We start from the raw sequence: 16,522 nt of genomic DNA on the forward strand, positions 1-16,522 counted from the left end.
TGGTCGGTGTCTAAATGGCTAGCCGTGATGGCTGGGCTATCTACTGAGAATATTGCAAAATGTGCTTTCACCGAAAAGCTATTTTAAAATCGGACATATCGAGTGCATAGAGGAGTTCTGTATCTATAATTCTTAAAATAATTGTTATGCTTTTTGTGTACGTTTATCGTGAGTAATTTAGTAAATTCACCAGTTTGCGGGGGTATGCTAGTTCTGAACGTCACATGCTAATGTAAAAAAGCTGTTTTTTGATATCAAATCAAATCAAATTTATTTTTATATAGCCCTTCGTACATCAGCTGATATTCTCAAAGTGCTGTACAGAAACCCAGCCTAAAACCCCAAACAGCAAGCAAAGCATGTGAAAGAAGCACGGTGGCTAGGAAAAACTCCCTAGGAAAAACTCCCTAGAAAGGCCAAAAACCTAGGAAGAAACCTAGAGAGGAACCAGGCTATGAGGGGTGGCCAGTCCTCTTCTGGCTGTGCAGGGTGGATATTATAACAGAACATGGTCAAAATGTTAAAATGTTAAAATGTTCATAAATGACCAGCATGGTCAAATAATAATAATCATAGTAGTTGTCGAGGGTGCAACAAGCACGTCCGGTGAACAGGTCAGGGTTCCATAGCCGCAGGCAGAACAGTTGAAACTGGAGCAGCAGCACGGCCAGGTGGACTGGGGACAGCAAGGAGTCATCATACCAGGTAGTCCTGAGGCATGGTCCTAGGGCTCAGGTCCTCCGAGAGAAAGACAGAAAGAGAGAAAGAGAGAATTAGAGAGAGCATATTTAAATACACACAGGACACCGGATAAGACAAGAGAAATACTCCAGATGTAACAGACTGACCCTAGCCCCCGACACATAAACTACTGCAGCATAAATACTGGAGGCTGAGACAGGAGGGATCAGAAGACACTGTGGCCCCATCCGATGATACCCCGGACAGGGCCAAACAGGCAGGATATAACCCCACCCACTTTGCCAAAGCACAGCCCCCACACCACTAGAGGGATGTCTCCAACCACCAACTTACCGTCCTAAGACAAGGCCGAGTATAGCCCACAACGATCTCCGCCATGGCACAACCCAAGGGGGGGGCGCCAACCCAGACAGGAAGACCACGTCAGTGACTCAACCCACTCAAGTGACGCACCGCTCCCATGGACGGCATGGAAGAACACCAGTAGGCCAGTGACTCAGCCTCTGTAAAAGGGTTAGAGGCAGAGAATCCCAGTGGAAAGAGGGGAACCGGCAAGGCAGAGACAGCAAGGGCGGTTCGTTGCTCCAGCCTTTCCGTTCACCTTCACACTCCTGGGCCAGACTATACTTAATCATAGGACCTACTGAAGAGATAAGTCTTCAGTAAAGACTTAAAGGTTGAGACTGAGTCTGCGTCTCTCACATTGGTAGGCAGACCATTCCATAAAAATGGAGCTCTATAGGAGAAAGCCCTACCTCCAGCCGTTTGCTTAGAAATTCTAGGGACAATTAGGAGGCCTGCGTCTTGTGACCGTAGCGTACGTGTAGGTATGTACGGCAGGACCAAATCGGAAAGATAGGTAGGAGCAAGCCCATGTAATGCTTTGTAGGTTAGCAGTAAAACCTTGAAATCAGCCCTTGCCTTAACAAGTTCATATAAATATGAACTTTATTGAACAAAACATGCATGCATTGTATAACATAATGTCCTAGGGTTGTCAACTGATGAAGATCATCAAAGGTTAGTGCTGCATCTAGCTGTGGTTTTGTTTTTTGTGACATTATATGCTAGCTTGAAAAATGGGTGTCTGATTATTTCTGGCTGGGTACTCTGCTGACATAATCTAATGTTTTGCTTTCTCTGTAAAGCCTTTTTGAAATCGGACAGTGTGGTTAGATTAACGAGAGTCTTGTCTTTAAAATGCTGTAAAATAGTCATGTTTGAAAAATGGAAGTTTTCGGATTTTAGAGGAGTTTGTATTTCGCGCCACGCCCATCATTGGATATTGGAGCAGGTGTTCCGCTAGCGGAACGTCTAGATGTAAGAGGTTAAAGCTAGTGAGGTAGATAAGTGTTTCCAGTTTCAGAGATTTTTGTAGTTCGTTCCAGTCATTGGCAGCAGAGAACTGGAAAGAGAGGCAGCCGAAGGAGGAATTGGCTTTGGGGGTGACCAGAGAGATATACCTGCTGGAGCGCGTGCTGCTATGGTGACCAGCGAGCTGAGATAAGGGGGAACTTTACATAGCAGGGTCTTGTAGATGACCTGGAGCCAGTGGGTTTGGCGATGAGTATGAAGCGAGGGCCAGCCAACGAGAGCGTACACGTCGCAGTGGTGGGTAGTATATGGGGCTTTGGTGACAAAACGGATGGCACTGTGATAGACTGCATCCAATTTATTGAGTTGGGTATTGGTGGCTATTTTGTAAATGACATCGCCGAAGTCGAGGATCAGTAGGATGGTCAGTTTTATGAGGGATGTTTGGCAGCATGAGTGAAAGATGCATTGTTGCGAAATAGGAAGCCAATTCTAGATTTAACTTTGGATTGGAGATGTTTTATGTGAGTCTGGAAGGAGAGTTTACGGTCTAACCAGACACCTAGGTATTTGTAGTTGTCCACATATTCTAAGTCAGAACCGTCCAGAGTAGTGATGCTGGACGGACGGACGGGCAGGTGCAGGCGGCGATCGTATGAAGAGGATGCATTTAGTTTTACTTGTATTTAACCTGTTAGGGCTAGGGGGCAGTATTGAGATTTTTGGAAAAAATTTGCCCATTTTTAACTGCCTCCTACACCAACTCAGGAGCTAGAATATGCATATTATTGTTCAGGTTTGGATAGAAAACACCCTAAAGTTTCTAAAACTGTTTTTATGGTGTCTGTGAGTATAACAGAACTCATTTGGCACGCAAAACCCTGAGACATTTTCTGACAGGAAGTGGATACCTGATGTGTTGTATTGACTTTAAACCTATCCCATTGAAAAACACAGGGGTTTAGGAATATTTTGGCACTTCCTATTGCTTCCACTAGATGTCACCAGCCTTTACAAAGTGTTTTGAGTCTTCTGGAGGGAGATCTGACCGAACAAGAGCCATGGAACGATGATGGCCCATTAGACACCTTGCGCGCGAGTTGATGTTGGGTACCCTCGTTCCAATACGTTATAAAAGAGTATGCATTCGTCCACCTTGAATATTATTCATGTTCTGGTTAAAAAAGGCCCTAATGATTTATGCTATACAACGTTTGACATGTTTGAACGAACGGAAATATATTTTTTCCCCTCGTTCATGACGAGAAGTCCGGCTGGCTTAGATCATGTGCTAACAAGACGGTGATTTTTGGACATAAATGATGAGCTTTTTTGAACAAAACTACATTCGTTATGGACCTGTGATACCTGGAAGTGACATCTGATGAAGAGAATCAAAGGTAATGGATTATTTACATAGTATTTTCGATTTTAGATCTCCCCAACATGACGTCTAGTCTGTATCGCAACGCGTATTTTTCTGGGCGCAGTACTCAGATTATTGCAAAGTGTGATTTCCCAGTAAGGTTATTTTTAAATCTGGCAAGTTGATTGCGTTCAAAAGATGTAAATCTATAATTCTTTAAATGACAATATAATATTTTACCAATGTTTTCTAATTTTAATTATTTAATTTGTGACGCTGACTTGACTGCCGGTTATTGGAGGGAAACGATTTCCTCAACATCAATGCCATAGTAAAACGCTGTTTTTGGATATAAATATGAACTTGATAGAACTAAAAATGCATGCATTGTCTAACATAATGTCCTAGGAGTGTCATCTGATGGAGATTGTAAAAGGTTAGTGCATCATTTTAGCTGGTTTTATGGTTTTGGTGACCCTGTCTTTGACTTGACAAAACATTACACACAACTCTTGTAAATGTACTGTCCTAACATACTCTAAATTTATGCTTTCGCCGTAAAACCTTTTTGAAATCGTAAAACGTGGTTAGATTAAGATGTTTATCTTTCAAATGGTGTAACATAGTTGTATTTTTGAAAAATTTGAATTTTGACATTTATTTGGATTCAAATTTGCCGCTCTTGAAATGCACCTGCTGTTGATGGAGTGCACCACGGGTGGCACGCTAGCGTCCCACCTAGCCCCAAGAGGTTAACAAGACATTTGTGGAGTGGTTGAAAAACGAGTTTTAATGACTCCTACCTAAGTGTATGTAAACTTCCGACTTAAACCGTATGTGGGAACTCCAAGACTATTGGAAAAGCATTCCAGGTGAAGCTGGTTGAGAGGATGCCAAGAGTGTGCAATGCTGTCATCAAGGCAAAGGGTGGCTATTTGAAGAATCTCAAATATAAATTATATTTAGATTTGTTTAAAACTTTTTTGGGGTTACTACATGATTCCATGTGTTATTTCATAGTTTTGATGTTGTCACTATTATTCTACAATGTAGATAATAGTAAAAATAAAGAAAAACCCTTGAATGAGTAGGTGTTCTAAATCTTTTGACCGGTAGTGTATATATGCGCCCGTCTCGGTTTACTAATCCATTGCAGAGGCCAAGCATAAATTGTCTTTTACTCAAGATCTGAAAATGTGGTCAGAGGCTCCATATGAAGGGTGTGTCGCAATTGTGGAGCCTCCAGAGGCATGCAAAGGCCAAAATCGAGCTCCATACCCCATCCCCATGCAGTACATCCTTTATTAACACAAACTCTGCTCCGCGAAGCTCAAAGGGGTATGAATGCTCTTACTTCTTCTGATGCCATATCACCGGAAATGATGCATTGCCGATGCAGATGTCGGATTGACCATGCGGCCAGATGCACAATGCACTTCTCTTTCCCGAATACGCTCTCTCCCGCCAATTTGTGCAATTCATTATTTCATAATGTAATTGGGTGAATTGTTTATGTTTGATTGTTAGTGTATATCAATTCTACATTATATATGTCACCAGTAGTACATTGACCGTTAATTCCTATAATTTATCATCTACAATGTTTGTTACTCCGGTTATGGTAATTTATTTTAATGCATTCAATATTATTATTCCAGTCTTTTACCGCAGAATGTGAGAAAGCCAGCAGGAGCGCGAGGAGAATAGCTGTGTCAGGTTAAGGTTTTTTTCTTCTGGTTATCTAGATCTCTGGCGCCCTCTTGAGCCATTTGCCTTGTTTCATGAAACCGTAAGCATAAAGCATCAATGCATATATTTGATTTTCATAAAACTTAAAGGGTGTTTCTATATATGGAAAAATATACATTCAATCGATTTGTCAGGTTCAGCCCTACAATACAGTAAGAGTACATTGAGGCATCAAGTGGTTTGTGATGATGTGATTTGGAGAGTGGTAGATCATGGCGCTTGCAATGCTATGGTTGTGGGCTCGATTCCCACGTGGGACCAGTACGAAAAAGTATGAATGTATGTAATCGCTACTAGAGGTTGACCGATTATGATTTTTCGACGCCGATACCGATTTATTGGTGGATCCCAAAAAAGCCGATACCGATTAATCGGCTGATTTGTTTTATTATTTTTATTTATTTGTAATAATGACAATTACAGCAATACTGAATGAACACTTATTTTAACTTAATATAATACATCAATAAAATCATTTTAGCCTCAAATAAATAATGAAACATGTTCAATTTGGTTTAAATAATGCAAAAACAAAGTGTTGGAGAAGAAAGTAAAAGTGCAATATGTGCCATGTAAGAAAGCTAACGTTTAAGTGCCTTGCTCAGAACATGAGAACATATGAAAGCTGGTGGTTCCTTTTAACATGAGTCTTCAATATTCCCAGGTAAGAAGTTTTAGGTTGTAGTTAATATAGGAATTATAGGACTATTTCTCTCTATACGATTTGTATTTCATATACCTTTGACTATTGGATGTTCTTATAGGCACTTTAGTATTGCCAGTATAACAGTATAGCTTCCGTCCCTCTCCTCGCTCCTACCTGGGCTCGAACCAGGAACACATCGACAACAGCCACCCTCGAAGCAGCGTTATCCATGCAGAGCAAGGGGAACAACTACTCCAAGTCTCAGAGCGAGTGACGTTTGAAACGCTATTAGCGCACACCCGCTAACTAGCTAGCCATTTCACATCGGTTACACCAGCCTAATCTTGGGAGTTGATAGGCTTGAAGTCATAAACAGCACAATGCTTGAAGCACAGCGAAGAGCTGCTGGCAAAACGCACGAAAGGGCTGTTTGAATGAATGCTTACGAGCCAGCTGCTCCCTACCACTGCTCAGTCAGACTGCTCTATCAAATCATAGACTTAATTATAATATAATAAACACACAGAAATACGAGCCTTAGGTCATTAATATGGTCGAATCCGGAAACTATCATCTCGAAAACAGAACGTTTTCCTTTCAGTGAAATACGGAACCGTTCAGTATTTTATCTAACGGATGGCATCCCTAAGTCTAAATATTCCTGTTACATTGCACAACCTTCAATGTTATGTCATAATTACGTAAAATTCTGGCAAATTAGTTCGCAACGAGCCAGGCGGCCCAAACTGTTGCATATACCCTGACTCTGCGTGCAATGAACGCAAGAGAAGTGATACAATTTCACCTGGTTAATATTGCCTGCTAACCTGGATTTCTTTTAGCTAAATATGCAGGTTTAAAAATATATACTTCTGTGTATTGATTTTAAGAAAGGCATTGATGTTTATGGTTAGGTACAGTCGTGCAACGATTGCGCTTTTTTCGCAAATGCGCTTTTGTTAAATCATCCCCCGTTTGGCGAAGTCGGCTGTCTTTGTTAGGAAGAAATAGTCTTCACAGTTCACAACGAGCCAGGCGGCCCAAACTGCTGCATATACCCTGACTCTGTTGCAAGAGAAGTGACACATTTCCCTAGTTAAAATAAATGAATGTTAGCAGGCAATATTAACTAAATTTGCAGGTTTAAAAATATATACTTGTGTATTGATTTTTAGAAAGGCATTGATGTTTATGGTTAGGTACACGTTGGAGCAATGTGTACCTAAGCGACTGTATGCAGCGCAGGACAGGCTAGATAAACTAGTAATATCATCAACCATGTGTAGTTAACTAGTGATTATGATTGATTGTTTTTTATAAGATAAGTTTAATTCTAGCTAGCAACTTACCTTGGCTTCTTACTGCATTTGCGTAACAGGCAGGCTCCTCGTGGAGTGCAATGTAAATCAGGTGGTTAGAGCGTTGGACTAGTTAACCGTAAGGTTGCAAGATTGAATCCCCAAGCTGACAAGGTAAAAATTTGTCATTCTGCCCCTGAACAAGGCAGTTAACCAACCGTTCCTAGGCCGTCATTGAAAATAAGAATGTGTTCTTAACTGACTTGCCTAGTTAAATAAAGGTGTTGCCTAATTTGCCACGCCACCTTTCCTTCAGAAATGTTCAATGTAGAATCAGTTGCATAATCACATCAAGGCCTAAAAATATGTTGCTCAAGTGAGCCTATCCACACCCCTGCATCAATCTTCATTGGACCAATAGAAATTGATAATGGTTTGGTTTGTATCATATCTGCCCCCCCCACCTCTTGTTTCCATTTTCCCTTAGACGGACCCTTCTTCTCATAAAATCATGTTTTCTTTTCCTACATTCTCGTTGCCTGTGACCAGAAATCCCGCAATAACGACATACACCAGGTTTCTCTTTTACTGAATGACTAATGTTGTTAGTTTCACTCGGAACCTGCATAACTCTGATAACCACGTCTCGTGGATGCTTAAAAGTTTGACCATTCATCCAACTGTTTTGGAGATGCTGATTTATGTGTGATTACTGTCACAAGAAGTTTGTCTTTACTTCCTTTTACAGCCTGTGTTCTGGTTGGCTTTAAGACATTGTTCGTCACTGCTGTCAGAATCTGTTGACTCAAAGACTGGCAGTGCTGACCAGATGGTTGAAACCTGATCTGCCTTGCACAACTCAGTGAGAATAGATTGGGAGAACAGAGGCCACAGGTGGGGGTCACGTCTGACTTTTTCACCCGTGTCTCCTGCTACAATTGTTGAATTTCTCCTTTTAAGGTCTTTATTTGTTCACCAAGAGCTTTCAAACTATCCTTTTCTCTCTGCAATGTCATTATATTAACTTCAAAAGTGGTATAGTGGACATTGTTAATATCTCTGTTTATATATTTATTTATTTATTTATCCCCTAAATATATACATTACCGTTCAAAAGTTTGGGGTCACTTAAAAATGTACTTATTTTTGAAAGAAAAGCTAATTCTTTTGTCCATTAAAATAACATCAAATTGATCAGAAATACAGTGTAGACACTGTTAATGTTGTAAATGACTATTGTAGCTGGAAACGGCTGATTTAATGGAATATCTACATACAGAGGCCCATTTATAGGCGTACAGAGGCCCATTATAAGCAACCATCACTCCTGTGTTCCAATGGCACGGTGTGTTAGCTAATCCAAGTTTATCATTTTAAAAGGCTAATTGATCATTAGAAAACCCTTTTGCAATTATGTTAGCAGAGCTGAAAACTGTTGTTCTGATTTTAAAGAAGCAATATACAGTCGTGGCCAAAAGTTTTGATAATGACACAAATATTAATTTTCACAAAGTCTGCTGCCTCAGTTTGTATGATGGCAATTTGCATATACTCCAGAATGTTATGAACAGTGATCAGATGAATTGCAATTAATTGCAAAGTCCCTCTTTGCCATGCAAATGAACTGAATCCCCCAAAAACATTTCCACTACATTTCAGCCCTGCCACACAAGATTCTCTCGTCAACACAGGTGTGAGTGTTGACGAGGACAAGCCTGGAGATCACTCTGTCATGCTGATTGAGTTCGAATAACAGACTGGAAGCTTTAAAGGGAGGGTGGTGCTTGGAATCTTTGTTCTTCCACAGTCAACCATGGTTACTTGCAAGAAAACACATGCTGTCATCATTGCTCAAAAAGGGCTTCACAGGAAAGGATATTGCTGTCACGTAGAGTAGGCCAGAAGGCTAAACTGGAAAACCTAACCTCTATAAAAATTAAAAAAGATGGCAGAGCCGCAAAAGTGTTTATTTACATAGTGATTCCGGAACAAAAACAACAGTACTGCCATCAAACATATACCTTATGGGACAGCTTAAAAACAAAGCTGCCCCACCCACAGCTCAATCCAAAATGCCTCTCCATGGACTGAAAGAGAGGCTCCTTTTGTAGGGGTAGCCCCTCCCCTCAGAACAATTAACACTAATTAATTAAGCAATTACCTATTCAACCTACAGTTTCCATTTATCTAAACATACCAAAATATATACATTGCAACACGTTTATGGAACAACATCACAATATAACATTTACAAAATGACATCACTACTGACAGTGTCTTCCAATATTCCATTTACATTAATGAGCCATTCCGGACAGGCACTACAAAGTAAGCCCAGTTCCCTTAGCTCGGGTCCTTATCCAGCATACCCGTAAGCTATAGAGATGGAGAGAGAGAGGAACAGAACAAACAACCGCGCTCATCCATAACATCGATAAGTATACTAAATATTGCTTATATTAAATATGAACACCTGTCTTTATTTCTTTATACCCTAACTGGTTACTGAAGTAAGTGTGAAATGTATGTACTAAGATAGAGAAGCTAACTTTTGTGTCGACCCACATTGTTAACCTGTTAGGGCTAGGGGGCAGCATTGACACGGCTGGATAAAAAACATACCCGATTTAATCTGGTTACCACTCCTACTCAGTAACTAGAATATGCATATACTTATTACATATGGATAGAAAACACCCTAAATTTTCTAAAACTGTTTGAATGGTGTCTGTGAGTATAACAGAACTCAAATGGCAGGTCAAAACCTGAGAGATTCCTTTACAGGAAGTGGCCTGTCTGACCATTTCTGGAACTTCTTTGCCATCTCTATCATTTACTAAGGATCTCTGCTCTAACGTGACACTTCCCACGTCGTCCATAGGCTCTCATAGCCCGGGAAAAAGAGAATGTCGTCATTCCAGCCCCAGGCTGAAACACATTATCGCCTTTCTCAAGTGGCCCATCAAGAGACACTAGCTTATGCGCGTGACCCCGACCGCCCCGCCTTTGGGATTTTTTTCCTCTGTTTGCCGAAAAGGAGATTCCCTGTCGGAATTTTATCGCTTTTCTACGAGAAAAATGACGTAAAAATTGATTTTAAACAGCGGTTGACATGCTTCGACGTACGGCAATGGAATACTTTGAATTTTATTGTCAGGAATTGCGCCAAGCGCGACACTTCTTTACTATTTCGGATAGTGTCTGGAACGCATCGAACAAAACGCTGCTATTCGGATATAACGATGGATTATTTTGGACCAAACCAACATTTGTTATTGAAGTAGACGTCCTGGGTGTGCATTCTGACGAAGACAACAAAAGGTAATGACATTTTTATAATAGTAAATATGATTATGGTGAGTGCTAAACTTGCCGGGTGTCTAAATAGCGAGCCCGTGATGCCTGGGCTATGTACTTAGAATATTGCAAAATGTGCTTTCACCAAAAAGCTATTTTAAAATCGGACATATCGAGTGCATAGAGGAGGTCTGTATCTATAATTCTTAAAATAATTGTTATGCTTTTTGTGAACGTTTATCGTGAGTAATTTAGTAAAATGTTAGCGAATTCCCCGTAAGTTTGCGGGGGTATGCTAGTTCTGAACGTCACATGCTAATGTAAAAAGCTGGTTTTTGATATAAATATGAACTTGATTGAACAAAACATGCATGTATTGTATAACATAATGTCCTAGGGTTGTCATCTGATGAAGATCATCAAAGGTGAGTGCTGCATTTAGCTGTCTTCTGGGTTTTGGTGACATTATATGCTGGCTTGAAAAATGGGTGTCTGATTATTTCTGGCTTGGTACTCTGCTGACATAATCTAATGTTTTGCTTTCGTTGTAAAGCCTTTTTGAAATCGGACAGTGTGGTTAGATTAACGAGAGTCTTATCTTTAAATGGCTGTAAAATAGTCATATGTTTGAGAAATTGAAGTAATAGGATTTTGAAGATTTTGAAAATCGCGCCACAGGCTGGCAGTGGATGTTACGTAGGTGGGACGAATTCGTCCCGCCGGTCCCATAGAGGTTAACTTATCTGATAATGGAGCAGGGAGGAGTGATGAATGTGTGCGTGCGTTAAAGTACCAAATGCTGCCCGCGGCCAGTGACGGACTTCTACGTCACACCCTCTTTGCCATGCAAATGAACTGAATCCCCCAAAAACATTTCCACTACATTTCAGCCCTGCCACACAAGATTCTCTCATCAACACAGGTGTCAGTGTTGACGAGGACAAGCCTGGAGATCACTCTGTCATGCTGATTGAGTTCGAATAACAGACTGGAAGCTTTAAAGGGAGGGTGGTGCTTGGAATCATTGTTCTTCCTCTGTCAACCATGGTTACCTGCAAGGAAACACATGCTGTCATCATCGCTCAAAAAGGGCTTCACAGGAAAGGATATTGCTGCCAGTAAGTTTGCACCTAAATCAACCATTTATCGGATCATCAAGAATTTCAAGGAGAGCGGTTCAATTGTTGTGAAGAAGGCTTCAGGGCGCCCAAGAAAGTTCAGCAAGCGCCAGGACCGTCTCCTAAAGTTGATTCAGCTGCGGGATCGGGGCACCACCAGTACAGAGCTTGCTCAGGAATGGCAGCAGGCAGGTGTGAGTGCATCTGCACACACAGTGGGGCCGATTTCAAAAAGGCTTTACAGCGAAAGCAAAACATTAGATTATGTTAGGAGAGTATATAGCCCAAAATAATCACAGAGCCATTTTCCAAGCAAGCATATATGTCACAGAAACCCAAAATGCAGCTAAATGAAGCACTAACCTTTGATGATCTTCATCAGATGACACTCCTAGGACATTATGTTATACAATACATGCATGTTTTGTTCAATCAAGTTCATATTAATATCAAAAAACAGCTTTTTACATTGGCGTGTGATGTTCAGAAAATGTATCCCCACCGAAAACGTCCAGTGAATTTACTAAATTACTCATCATAAACGTTGACAAAATACATAACAATTATTTTAATAATTATAGATACAGAACTCCTTTATGCAATCGCTATGTCAGATTTTAAAATAGCTTTTCGGCGAAAGCACATTTTGCAATATTCTGAGTAGATAGCTCAGCCATCACGGCTAGCTATTTTGACACCCGCCAACTTCGGGGCACACTAAACTCCGAATTAGTATTAGAGAAATTGTATTACCTTTGCTGATCTTCGTCAGAATGCACTCCCAGGACTGCTACTTCCACAAGAAATGTTGTTTTTGTTCCAAATAATCCATAGTTATGTCCAAATACCTCCGTTTTGTTCGTGCGTTCAGAGCACTATCCAAAGGGTAACGCGCGAGCGCATTTCGAGACCAACAAATTCAAAATGTTCCATTACCGTACTTAGAAGCATGTCAAACGCTGTTTAGAATCAATTTTTATGGTATTTTTCTCAGAAAATAGCGATAATATTCCAACCGGACAATAGTGTATTCATTCAAAGAGGAAAAGAAAAAACAGCGTGGTCTCATGAATGCGCATATCCAATCCCTTAGTCACCAGGCAGACCACTGAGAAACTGAGCTACCATACTCTGCCCAGAGACAGGAGACACCTCAATCTGCTTTCTGAAGGCTTTAGAGAGCCAATGGAAGCCTTAGAAAGTGCTATGTAACCCCAGAGATACTGTAGTTTCGAAAGGGACTAGAAAGAACTACAAATTCTCAGACAGGCCACTTCCTGCTTGGAATTGTTTCAGGTTTTTGCCTGCCAAATGAGTTCTCTGAAATCTGCTAATAATGTGCATATTCTGGGCAAGAGTAGTAACCAGTTTAAATCGGGTACGTTTTTTTTATCCGGCCATGAAAATACTGCCCCCTAGCCCAGACAGGTTAAACTACTCAGTCTGCAACCCAGAGTTTGTAAGATTCTGGTTGAATGAAACAGACGGAGTCCCAGCTTACAATCGTCAAAATGTTTATTCACGAGTGCTCTAAATATCATACAATGCACATAGGTATAAAAGGCTAACACGTTTGGTTATGACATACACTTTATAAATGCCCCTCCTCTCATCTAACTCTGTCACAATGTTCAACTTCGATAGCTCCTTCGGTCTAACCGGGTTCCTCTATCTACTTGTCTGCAACTGACAGGTCAAGCTCAGAACAGGAAACTTCTGTGGTTTCCCAGTGCCTGACTTACTTCTCTACTCGGAACATAGTCTAGTCTATAAGGTCAGAGTAATATAATGCAATTGTTTCCTGAAAATCCTCATAGACATGGTATGAGAATCGTTAATATTTCTCTAACCTATTGTAACACACACTCATGTTAAATGTCTCCTATTATTTAGCATTAACTCAATAAATGAATACTATGTGTAAGTCCTCTCCAAACGGTCATTGCTTATCATATTCTACAACATGTTTCCTAATCTACTGCAAGTCTAACGGTTTCTCCTCTCTCTGGGTTGGGAGATCTCCTTCCTGTTATCAGTTTCACAGTTGTCACAATACATTGAGTGGTTGTTTTAACTTTTAGCCCTTAACTTATATAATTTCTATATCAAGCACGTAACACAGCATTCACCCTCACAATTCCCATCAAGGCCTTCTTTCTCCATTTCAACACTGGTCCGAGCCTGCTCCAGCAACAGCAAGCATTCTCCTCAGTCACAGCTCCGGCTCTGCAGACACGCAACGTCACAGCTCACATCTATGGCGTGCTACTTCTGGCGTTCACCTTAAATAAAGAATAGGTGCAAGTGACTCCCAGGTCCCAATTAGTGACGTGTCAAATTAATATCTACTGTGATCAACAGGTGGAAGAGTTACTAGGGACAAAAAAAGGTGCGCACCTTATTTGCCTGGGTGAATCTAGGCATATAATGCAATGTACAGTATGTGGGAAGCTTCTGATAGATACATAGTCCCCTCCGTGACATACCTTTTATCACCAAAGCTTTGTTAGCATTTACTGCTCATGTTGCTGAAATCCAACCCTTTTGTTAGTGCCAATGATATAAATAGGCAATTCACACACAATATTCAGTTCATAAGCATTGACTGTTATACCTCTGCTGTGCAACAACAGCTTTCTTCCTGGTCTGTCAGCATGCTGCTATCTAGTGATCTTACTCCCTGTCCACCTGAAATGGAATAACAACAAAAACATTAATAACAATGTGCCTACTACTCAGTCAGTAATTTAGCTAACTAATGAAACTGATGTATACATGTATGAACCTAGTCTTTATCAGCCACATTATACCAAAACAACAGCCTCTTCACTTATTTTTTAGTTACCAATTCATTAATAAACAGGGGAACGAACTCGTTTGGCAAAAAGTGTTCAATAGTGAGTAGCAAGTATTTAAAACTTAGCTAGCAAATTATATAGTTTTTCTTTTCTAAAATCATTAGCTAACTACATTGATGAACTCAGCTGATTGTGGGAGTTAGCTCTTTCCAAGCAGTTTCAACATAGCTAGCTAGCTCAGCCAACAGGACTAAGCTGCAGTGAAAAAGAGACAATACCAGACCAGACAGCCTGACCCTGATCCTATTTAGTTTATGCTAGCTAGCTACATATTGCCTTTTTATAATTTGAGTGAGATGAAATTACTTAGTCTACCATTACAGATATCCACTGGCAAATCTTTACATAAATTAGATAATTAAAAACATGTTGAAATCGCATTAGGCTGAATTAGCTAGCTAGTTTTCTTAACTAAAAGAAGTGTCTTACGGGGAGCTCTCCATTTTGCAATGTGGGTAATGGGCTGGTTATCTACTTGGGGATGTATACGTCACATTGTATGGGCCCCATCTTCCAGTTAGTTAGCCAATCAATGGCATTGTAACAAAAAGCACTGTTATGATTGGTCAATAAGGCTGCCAATCATATTTCAGAAGCATGTCATTGTAGATTTGCAAGCACACAGAGTTCATACAAGCACAGGAGCGCAGGCAAATATACCGTGAGTAGGGGGATGAATGCTCGACACTTACTTTCTTGCGCTCAATTCCATTTTCTGGGCATGCAGCATTTTTGTCTGAGCTCTTCACTCTCTCCACCTGCACTCAACATTATTTTCTGCGTTCTCGACATGCCCCCCTGCGCCTTCGAATTGTGAGACGGAAATTCCGCAATAGTTTAAGTTAGTCTAGCGACCAGTAGTAATCATGGTCGAATTACTGACCGGGGGCCCACATTGATTTTGTTAGTCACTCTTACTCAGGTATCATATTAAAAACTGAAAACATTTCTCTCCAACCTATGACAAAATGTGAAGAATTGCTGAAAATGAACTCTATAACTTAAATTTCTTTCTCTTCGCTGTGGATGTGGCTACATTTACATTTAAGTCATTTAGCAGACGCTCTTATCCAGAGCGACTTACAAATTGGTGCATTCACCTTATGATATCCAGTGGAACAACCACTTTACAATCGTGCATCTAAATCTTTTAAGGGGGGTTAGAAGGATTACTTTATCCTATCCTAGGTATTCCTTAAAGAGGTGGGGTTTCAGGTGTCTCCGGAAGGTGGTGATTGACTCCGCTGTCCTGGCGTTGTGAGGGAGCTTGTTCCACCATTGGGGTGCCAGAGCAGCGAACAGTTTTGACTGGGCTGAGCGGGAACTGTGCTTCCTCAGAGGTAGGGAGGCGAGCAGGCCAGAGGTGGATGAACACAGTGCCCTTGTTTGGGTGTAGGGCCTGATCAGAGCCTGAAGGTACGGAGGTGCCGTTCCCCTCACAGCTCCGTAGGCAAGCACCATGGTCTTGTAGCGGATGCGAGCTTCAACTGGAAGCCAGTGGAGAGAGCGGAGGAGCGGGGTGACATGAGAGAACTTGGGAAGGTTGAACACCAGACGGGCTGCGGCGTTCTGGATGAGTTGTAGGGGTTTAATGGCACAGGCAGGGAGCCCAGCCAACAGTGAGTTGCAGTAATCCAGACGGGAGATGACAAGTGCCTGGATTAGGACCTGCGCCGCTTCCTGTGTGAGGCAGGGTCGTACTCTGCGAATTTTGTAGAGCATGAACCTACAGGATCGGGTCACCGCCTTGATGTTAGTGGAGAACGACAGGGTGTTGTCCAGGGTCACGGCAAGGTTCTTAGCACTCTGGGAGGAGGACACAAGGGAGTTGTCAGCCGTGATGGCGAGATCATGGAACGGGCAATCCTTCCCCGGGAGGAAGAGCAGCTCCGTCTTGCCGAGGTTCAGCTTGAGGTGGTGATCCGTCATCCACACTGATATGTCTGCCAGACATGCAAAGATGCGATTCGCCACCTGGTTATCAGAAGGGGGAAAGGAGAAGATTAATTGTGTGTCTGCATAGCAATGATAGGAGAGACCATGTGAGGATATGACAGAGCCAAGTGACTTGGTGTATAGCGAGAATAGAAGAGGGCCTAGAACAGAGCCCTGGGGGACACCAGTGGTGAGAGCACGTGGTGCGGAGACAGATTCTCGCCACACCACCTGGTAGG

This window comes from Salmo salar, chromosome ssa21, assembly GCF_905237065.1.
Source record: "Salmo salar chromosome ssa21, Ssal_v3.1, whole genome shotgun sequence".
NCBI lineage: Eukaryota > Metazoa > Chordata > Actinopteri > Salmoniformes > Salmonidae > Salmo > Salmo salar.